Here is a 9,681-nt window from a genome sequence, read left to right as displayed (position 1 = left end):
CCTGTGGGAGTGGGGCTATAGCCGAGGCCGTTCCCACAGGAGCACAACAGGGTAATGCTTCTCACAGAACCAGCTCAGCAGTGAGGAGTGTCCTTGGCTGCCTGGACCGCAGCCAGGGCGTCCCAGGCACCACTTCTTTTCAACGTCCAGGGTTCCTGAACAAGCACAGCCACCACACTATTACACGCTCAGCCTGAGCTCACATACATTGCCTTGGTGGGGACCAGAGGAGGGGGAGACCACCCAGATTTCTGGGGCTCATGGTGCTGCTAGGGCAGCCTCCAACCTGACCCAAAGAGACCAGATCCTGGGACTACATGTGTGGTGCTGCCTGAGGGTGAGAAGTGTCCCCAGAATGGGGCGTGGGTGTGCACTGGGAGAGTCTGTGGAGGGATGGAAGTGGTAGGGGAAGGGGACAGGTCAGAGCAAGGCTGGAAGGATGGTCAGGTGCAGAGAGAGACAGAGAAGAGCATCCACCACCAGGACTCCTCCCACATGTGTGTGGCCTTTCCAGGAACAAAACAGCAAGCAAAAGATCCACAACCTAGGGACCTGGGGAGGGGAGGGAGTTCTACGGAGGTTTTTGGCAGTGCTCCAGGGACTGTGTTCCCAGACCCAGGCACGACTTACTGTTTATCTCCTCCCGACCAAGTCCTGCCCTCTGTCCATAAGAACTTTGACCTCGCAAACACATGCCACAAATGATATCACTAATGTGCCCTCTGCCCTTCCACTTGGAACTACCAGGAGCTCAGAGTGTCCCTCAGCTAGATTCATCCCACCCTTCTCCTACCCCAGCCCAAAGGAGGGAAGACAGAATCTGGAGTCCATGAGTGTGCTGCCCGATCCTGACACATACAGGCCACTCCTCCCTTAGCTACCCTCAACCTCCCAATTGGTAAAGGGGGTGACATACTTATCTAGCAGCTGGCAGTGAGATTCAAGGACACTCACCTTCCAAGAGTCTGGCACTAGTCCTGGCATGCAGTCAGAACTCACTGAGTGTGCACTTCCCATATCCTCCTCCCTGTCCCTGTCCACATCACTCTAGGGGCTTACAGTGACCGTTGTTGGCTGTGTGACCACTTTGGGCTGCACGAGTATCTCAGACACTGACCTCCCTGTGTGTAGGCCCACGGTCATGGTACAGAGACCTTGGATGGCACCACAGTAGAAATGGAAACCAGCATGTCCAGGAAAGGATGGGGCCTGGGATGAGGAGAACCAAGGGTTCTATTTTGTGTTCTGCCCAATCCCTGGCCTAGTGGGAGTGGCCACCTTTACCTCCTTTACCACCCTTTACCTCCTGAAACACAGACTGACCAGGCCAGGCTGGCTGCTGTAGCAGACTGGTCTCTATACCCAGGGTCTTCACAACCATGCCCAGGAAAGCCACAACCTGGGAGACTCTTCACTCTTGTACTCCTTGGGCACGAAGACCTGCTCCCAGTCCAGGGCAAGCAATGCACAGGGACCTGCTCTGGGTCCAGAGTGTCATGCCACTAGCCCTGGGCATGGCTCCTTCCTGCGCCCCAAGGAAGGTTCCAGCTTAGCCCATACTTAGGTAGGAAGACAGGACACTCTGGTTGCCTTCAGGGCTTGGCTGGGAGCATTTTCTGACAGTCCGACTAACACCTCAACCCTCATCCCTCCTTATCAAGGTCTTCCATGCACCATGTCCTGAGGTGGCTCTGCTGAACCCATGTGGAAATGAGCATAGAAGCAGATGGCCCACTCCAGCAAGGCTAGTCATAACCATCACAAGAGCTCCATGGGTAAAGTTGGGTCTGGACCTTGATAAACTGAATGCAAGTGTCTTAGTTAATTTTCTCATTGCTGAGACAAAATGCCCAACACTCAAAGTGAAAGGAGGAAAGGTTTATTTTGGCTCACAGTTTGTAGAGCCTTCAGTCCCTAATCAGGTGGCTCCAAGGCAGGGTGGCGTGGCAGACAAGCATTGCAAAAGAGAAACAGTTCATGTGGGCAGAAGGTAGCAAAGCAAGTAAGGGACCATCACAGGTTCTTTCTTCCCCTTTTATATTCTATCTAGGCTACTTGGATCAGGGCAGTTTCAACCAATAAATGGACTGATACAGTAGTCACATACCCTTAATCCCAGTATCATACATTCTAGATCCAGTCACCTCTGAAAAAGCTCCATCTAAGCTTTGGGGGGACATCTACACACAAGTTATAACATTCTGCCCCTACCTCCCCCCAAAGACCCATGTACACTCCTTTATGCAAAAGGTATTTTTTCCTATCTCCAGCAGTTGCCAAATTCCTAGCAATTTCAGCATTACTGAAAAATCCAAATCCAAAGTCTCCTCTGAGATTTGAGGCAAATTCTTAGCTGCAAGCCCCTGTGCAAATGAAAAGAAAGTTAAACACTTCCAACATATAATAACATAAGATAAATATTACCATTCCAACAGGTACAAATAGAGGCATACAAAGAAATGGGACCAAAGTAAGCCCCAAGTCCAGAAGGACAAACATTATATTCCAGAGCTCCACGTCCAGCATCTGAGGCAATCTGAGGCAAGATATGAACTCCAAAGGACTTGGGTGGCTCTGAGCCTATCACACTTCTGGTGATTGCGGCTCCCATGGCTCCTCTTTTGGGCTGGCTGTGCTCGCTCCTTGCAGTTTTGCTCAGATAATCCACATTCCTGGCTTCTCCAAGCCAGTGGATACTCCAAACTGGGGTATCCACTGCATCTTCTGCTTCACACACTGCCCTCTCAGGGCCATACTGCCTGGGTTTTCAGACCTTCCTCTGAAATCTAGGTGGAAGCCATACTGACGCCACAACTTTTGCATTCTGTATGCAACCAAAACCAGCACCACATAGATGATGCCAAGGTTTGCCACCAGCTGAAGCATTAGCCAGGCTTCCTTCTCTCTTGTCCATAGGGGTCAAATGCCTATGAACCAAACCCCAAGGAGCAACTTCTCTAGGCTGCCACCATTCTGGAACATGGTGCTCTGGGTTTTCTTATCAAAGCAAAGTCTTTCACTTTTGCAATTTTGAGGCTGCAAATGTTGGAATCCTGCTGGTTCTTGTGATCTCCTCAGGCCATCTTTTTTATTGTCCTCTTTCTTATTGGCAGTCAAGATCTCCTCTGCTTTATCTCTGCAGTGTACAGTTTTACTGATGTTTCCTTTCTGGCCAAACTCCCATTTTAATTCATTCTGCTGGGTTCTTTGCTCTCAATTCTGAATGTAGATCTGGCTAAAAGCCTCCAACAGTAGCCATGCCACTGTCCTAACATTAGACTGCCTTAAAGTTTATTATGCCAGATTAATTAGTCTGCTTCCCTTAATTTTAGTCTCATGCAAAGTCTCTGGACACCAGCAAAATGCAGAGAAACTTTCTGCCAAGGTATAACATCCACTTTCTAGAGTCCAAAGTCAATGTAGTCCTTCTTCCCAGAAAAAACTCATGAACCTTGTCTTTACTGGCAGAATTTCTATCAGCTTTCTCATCTTCTGAGCTCTGACTAGAATCTCCCATCAAATGTAGCCTCAGGTATTTCAGCTCTACTTTTTCAGCCAGTATCTCCAAACATTTCCTTTCTCTTCCTCTTCCCACAAGCTAGTTCCAAAGGCTACTAAATCACATGGTCAGGTACAGTCACAGCAACAACCCCACTTCTGGTACCAAATTCTATCTTAGTTACAGTGGACTCTTCAGTTATGGCTGGCCTCATATAGGAATGGCTTGGGGTACAACTAGACTTTTAGGTTTAATTTACGGCCAAAGTCGAGTTATGACCTGAATACTGATTGCTTGTGCAGTTATAAACAAAGACTTGTAATGCCAGAAAAGCATATGTAGGCATTCATAAGGGTCAGTCTGAGCCCAGACACATGTGTTTCTGGATGTGATTTTTGGTCAGTGCTTTAAATAATCTCAATGATTACTGCTATCAAAATGGCCCCCAAAAAGCTAGAAAAAAAAAAAAGCCAAGGAATAAAGGGAAGGTAAAGAAAGCAATCACAATCAAAAAGAAGGAAATTTTGGAGAAATATGCATAGCATTCGTGTGACCAATCTTGCTAATATGTACAGCGTCTCAACAATCTTAGAACAGATTTATATAAGGAAGCTAGTGTTGCTGAAAGTGTTACTCAAATTAGTAAGTCACAATCAACAGTGTTAGACAAGGTAGAAAGGCCATTTTTCGTATGGATAAATGAAAGGCAGATGGCCTGCCTGAGTCTATAATTTGTGAAAAAAGTTTGGGCTATAAATGCAGATCTTGTAAAGATAATCCATCAGTGAATGATAATGGTGAAACATTTTGTATCAGTAAAGGATGGTTTCATGATTTTAAAGTGAGAACTGGGATACATAGTTTAACTAAGCATGGTAAAGCAACCAGTGCTGATAAAGGGGCTGCTGAAAATTATATACACCACTTAGAAATGATGACACAGAGAAATGGCTTTTGCTCTCATCAAGTTTTTAACTATGATGAACTGGCCTTTTCTGGAAGAAAATGACCAGGAGAACAAACATTACCCAGGAAGAGAAGAAAATGCCAGCCCACAAGCCTATGGGGTATAGGCTAACTTTATTGTTATGTGCCAACACAAGTGGTGACCTCAAGATAAAGCCTCCCTTGGTTTATCACTCTGAGATCTCTAGAGTGTTCAGAAAACAAGGTCATGAAGAGTAGGTTAGCAGTCATGTGGAGATCTAACACAAAAGCCTGGGTAACATGAGTATTTTTTCTTGAGCAGGGAGGCTTTCTATCCCACTCTTTAGGAATATATTGAGGACAGCCAGGCATGGTGGTGCACGTCTGTAATCCCAGCACTCAGAAGGCTAAGGCAGGAGGACAGTTGCTAGTTCGAGACCAGCCTGGGCTACAAAGTGAGCCCAAGGCCAACCTGAACTGCATAGCAAGACCCTGTCTCAAAAAAGACAAAAAAAAAAAAAAAAAAAAAAAAAAAAAAAACCACAAAAAAAAACTAAATAAGTATCTAGAGGACAAAGGTTTATCACTCAAGGCTTTCCTCATCATGAATAATGCTCCTGCTCATCCATGAGATTTGGAAGAAGAATTGGCTGAAGAATTTACATGGCTCTCAGTTGAGTTCCTCCCACCTAATACAACTTACTGCAGCCTATGGACCAGCAGGTTATAGCTAACTTTAAGAAGCTAAACACCAAGGAACTGTTCCTGAAGGACTTCCAGGTGGTCTCAGGTACTGATTTAAGCCTTGAAGAGTTCTAGAAGGAACATTACAACATCCTTTCCTGTGTTGGGTTATAGTAATTGAGAAATCTTGGGCCAGTGTCTCTCTAAGGACATGGAAATCTGCCTGGAAGAAAGTGTGGCCTAAAATTACACAAGAGAGAGATTTTGATTGATCTTATGGTCTATGACATTGTCACTAGAGCAGAGTCCATATACAGTTGTGATATTGAGGAACTGGTGGAGGAACACTCAGAGGAACTGTCTACAGACAAACTTCAGCAACTTCGTCTGAACAACAGAAAATGGCAGCTGAGGAGCTTTCTGAAGAAGAGGGTGAGTATCACCAATCAGTGCAGCAAAGTTCTTCTCCTGTAATAAAGGAAATCCTGAAAACATGGACAGAGCTACAAACATTTGTAGAGAAGACCCAGAAGGAGAGAGAAAAAGCCAATCATTACATTCACTTGCTTAATGACAATGTCATGTTACACTACAGAAAAGAAACGGACAGTCTTAGATCAGTTTTTGGTTCTGAAAAGGTTGAGAACTAGTGAGCCAGAAGCAGGTTCCGCAGGGATACAGACTCTCCCAAGGAGAGAAAGGACACCAGAGAGCCAGATTCCCGATGTTCTTATGGAAGGGGACTCTCCTTCCTAATAACCATTTTCCATTTCATTCATTCTTCCTGCAATCCAAAGATGTCAACTTGAATGGTGAGAAGAGTATGAAACTGTTTCTGGTAAATGAGGTACATTTTATAACTTTTTGATGCATATACTAGAAAGATTACTGGTGTTTCTGGTAAATTACCCACATTATACAATGCTTTTCATTTTGAAAAGGTTAATTAAGAGGTTCTTTGAGTTTGGAACACATTATGGGTATTTCCATTTTTTCTTATGGGAAAAACAGTCTTGACTTACAACCAATTTGAATTACAACCAGCCCTCACGAACAAATTGAGTTTATAAGTTGTGTCCACTGTACTTTTCTTGTCGCTGAGACAAAATACCCATCACTCAAAGTTAAAGGAGGAAAGAGTTATCTTGGCCCACAGTTTGTAGATGTTTCAGTCCATAATCAGTTTGCTCCAAAGCTAGGTGGCATGGCAGACAGGCATCACAGAGGAAAAACATTCATGTGGGCAAAAGGTAGCAAAGCAAGCAAGGAACCTTAGCAGCTTATTTCTGCCCCTTTTATATTCTATCTAGGTTACCAGGACTAGGGCAGTGAACTGAGTTAGCAATAACACACCCTGAATGCCAGCATCACACACTCTATATCCAGCCGCCTCTGAAAGAGCCCCACCTATGACTGCTTGAGGTGAGACACAAGCCATAACGGCAAGTATAGTAGAGATTTAAAAAAGGGGAGTGTGTGGACAAACCACGCAAATGCGCAAAGGCCCTGTGTAAGGCTGGCACACTGAGGCTGGTGTGGCAGGGCAGTGGTAGGGAGAAGCTGTGCAGTGGATCTCCAGGAAGTTGGAAGTAGCCACAAAGCCCTGTCACCCGGTGACACAGGAATGGATTTCCTAACACTCAGAGCCCTCTCTCACTGGGGAATGTCTTCAGGCAGACCCCTGCAGAGGGGGTCCAGATGGCCAGGGAAGTTCTTCTGGAGAGCGGAGGCCCTGCTGAACTGAGGGAGCCCCAGAGCCCCACCCATAAAGATCCACTGCTGGTACTCAGGGCTGCTCCCCATGTGACTCCACACTGAGGGCCCCCTCAGCTGCCTCTGTCTTCCCAGCTGGGGCCCCTTCTTCCTGCCAACTGAGAAGCCCAGGCCACTCAGCCTTCCCTGGCCAGAGCTGCAGGGTCCGTGCCGAGGCTGTCCCAGGCTCTCCTTGGCAGTCATGCACCTCTTTGTCTTGGATTTACACAAAGGGTACAAAGAACACAGAGTTCTCACGGCTCCTTCACCCACCTCCTGCTAATGTGAGCATCTTACATAACCACGGTATATTTGTCAAAGTGAAGACGTTAATTCTGGAAAGAGACTATGAACTTAACTACAGACATTATGTTGATTTCACCAGTTTTTCCTTGGTGGACATTAAATGGTCCTTTTTTACTACAGACTCCAATCCCAGTTACTACATTGCACTTGGTTATGTCTTCTTCTCCTTTTGTCTGGAATCTTTCCTTGTTTTTCGTGACCTTCATTTTCTTTTCTTTTTACATATATACATTTGTGTATATATTAATTATATATTTACATATACATAATATATATATATAACAATTTATTGACAACTATTTTTAAGTGTACAATTTGGTGGCATTAATTGCATTCATGATATACAATTATCACCACTCTTTCCAAATTGCTATTACCCTTAAAAGAGATTCTATTCGCATTAAGAAATGACTTTCCCCTCCCCTTCTCCCAGGCACCTCCTAAGAGACTCAGACAGCCCCAAGCCAGCTCATGCCCAGGACAGAGCTCTTGTTGTTCCTGACCAGTACCAGTCCTCCTCGACCCCCTGCTGCAGAGAGGCCTTGGGAGCCCCTCCCGTGCAGGCCTCATGGCAGGCATCTGTGCTTTGCAAAACTTGTACATGCTAAGGTAGGGAGAAGCAGGAAGCACCACCTGCCTGTTTCTCCACCAACTGTCCTTCAGGTTTTTAACAGTGGCCAAGACACCTCCTTCAGATCTCGACCACAGCCCCTGGCAAGGCCAACACCGACCCAGGATTTCTCCTCCTGAGGCTGAGGTGGGGCTCTTAGGCAGTTTCTCCAGGCAAAGATCTGGACAGAGGTCACCCTTGGTCACCAGCCCCAGCCCTGGTCTCCATCCTTACAGCTGCATGGTGGAGCATGTTGCCGCCACAGTCCTGATCGTGGGACGCCCTCCTCAGCAGGCAGCCTGACAGCCAAGGGGCTGCTGAGCCCTCGGTTGCCTAAAAGCAGGTATATGTGCCATCCTTACACCCCATCCCACCTGCCAGCATGGCCGGATGTCACTGTGCCTGGCTTCCTACCTCCATGGCAGCAGCCTTCTGACTGCCATCTGCAGGCTCAGCCTGGCCACAGACTCGGGCACACAGGATCTGGCTCTCCTGCCAGATGCCTGTCATCAGGTCTGGACCACCTGTCCAGACACTTGTGCCCTCTGACCAGACATGTGTGCTGCCTGCCTCACTGGCTGCCAGGCCCGCAGGCCTGGCTGCACCTGCCTGGCTGGCCTTCCTCCCACAGCCTGATCCTCCCCACCTGTTTGTGTCTGGGTCTGTCAGGGACCTTTGAGTCAGCCCATGGACACTTCTGTCCTGTTCCCAGGCAGCCCACGCTGGTCAGAGGTGAGCCAGACCTGGGCCAGCACTTGCTGACCTTGAAGCAGAGGGAGTGCACGTCACCTGCTTGGTGAGGTGTAGGGGGTGCATGTTACCTGCTCATGTTACCTGACCCCCCGACCAGGCTTATCCACCCAGTGGCCTGGGAACTGCCACTCTCCCCTGGGAGTGACAGTTGTGTGGTGAGCTCTGCAGGCCCATCAACTGCAGAGAGGCCAGACCAGGGCCCTCTTTGTCCCCACATTGCTCACTGTAGCCTGCTCTGGGCAGATCTTGGCACAAACACCAAAACATAAAGCAGGAACCATCTGCTGCCACAGACAGGGAAATCAAGGGTTGGGTGGCAGACCCATCTTCCTGGAGCCTCTGAGGGCCCCCCCCAGAGAGACCCCAGGCAGCCCCTGCTTTGGGACCTTCCCCCTTCCCTTCTAAAGTCTCATCCTCTGACAGGCCACCAGAGTTCAGAGAACTAGCTTTGAAACCGAACAGATCTGGCTTTTCAAGCCAGGTCTGCCACTTACTTAACGAGTGACTTGGAACAAGTGTCCTCCTTCTCTGACCCTCACCTTCCTCACTGCAAAATGGAGTTATTTCCATCAGGTGGGGATAGGGTGGCTTACTCTGTAGAACATACTTTCTCTTCCTCCCCACACAAAACACTTCTGTGATTCATGATGGCTCCCAATGTCTGATCAGGATACTCAAAGCCTATTTCTATCTGAATTCAGTTGCTTTCCAGCAGAACGACCAATTTATCCCAATTTGCCTGAACTTTCCTGGTTTTCACACCAGGTGTCCTGGGAAGGCCCTCCCCCAGGAAGCCGCCAGGACAGTGGTACAGTGTAAGGCCTCATCTCTTACAGATGTCTGCATGCTAGCCTGACTATCCACACTCCAACACGCCCACCCCTCCTGACCTCCAGCCTCCAAAACACCGTTCCTTCCTCCCGAAGTCCCTTCCCTGTGCTCACCGTCAAAAGCTGATGCCTGTTCCTGACCTCGGTGAGGGCGACCTGGTCTGACCTGAAGTGGGGCCTCTCTCTGCCTCCTTAGAGCTCCGTGCAGCTCCAGCACAGCCAGCTATGTCCTCTCTGTCCCCCAGACGTGAGCAGCATGGGTGAGGCCCAGCAGGTCGGGCTCACACCCCACACATGCAGGACTCAGTACACACTGTGCT

This window comes from Chinchilla lanigera, unplaced genomic scaffold, assembly GCF_000276665.1.
Source record: "Chinchilla lanigera isolate Chin_1 unplaced genomic scaffold, ChiLan1.0 scaffold00068, whole genome shotgun sequence".
NCBI lineage: Eukaryota > Metazoa > Chordata > Mammalia > Rodentia > Chinchillidae > Chinchilla > Chinchilla lanigera.
This window is presented reverse-complemented; position numbering follows the sequence as displayed.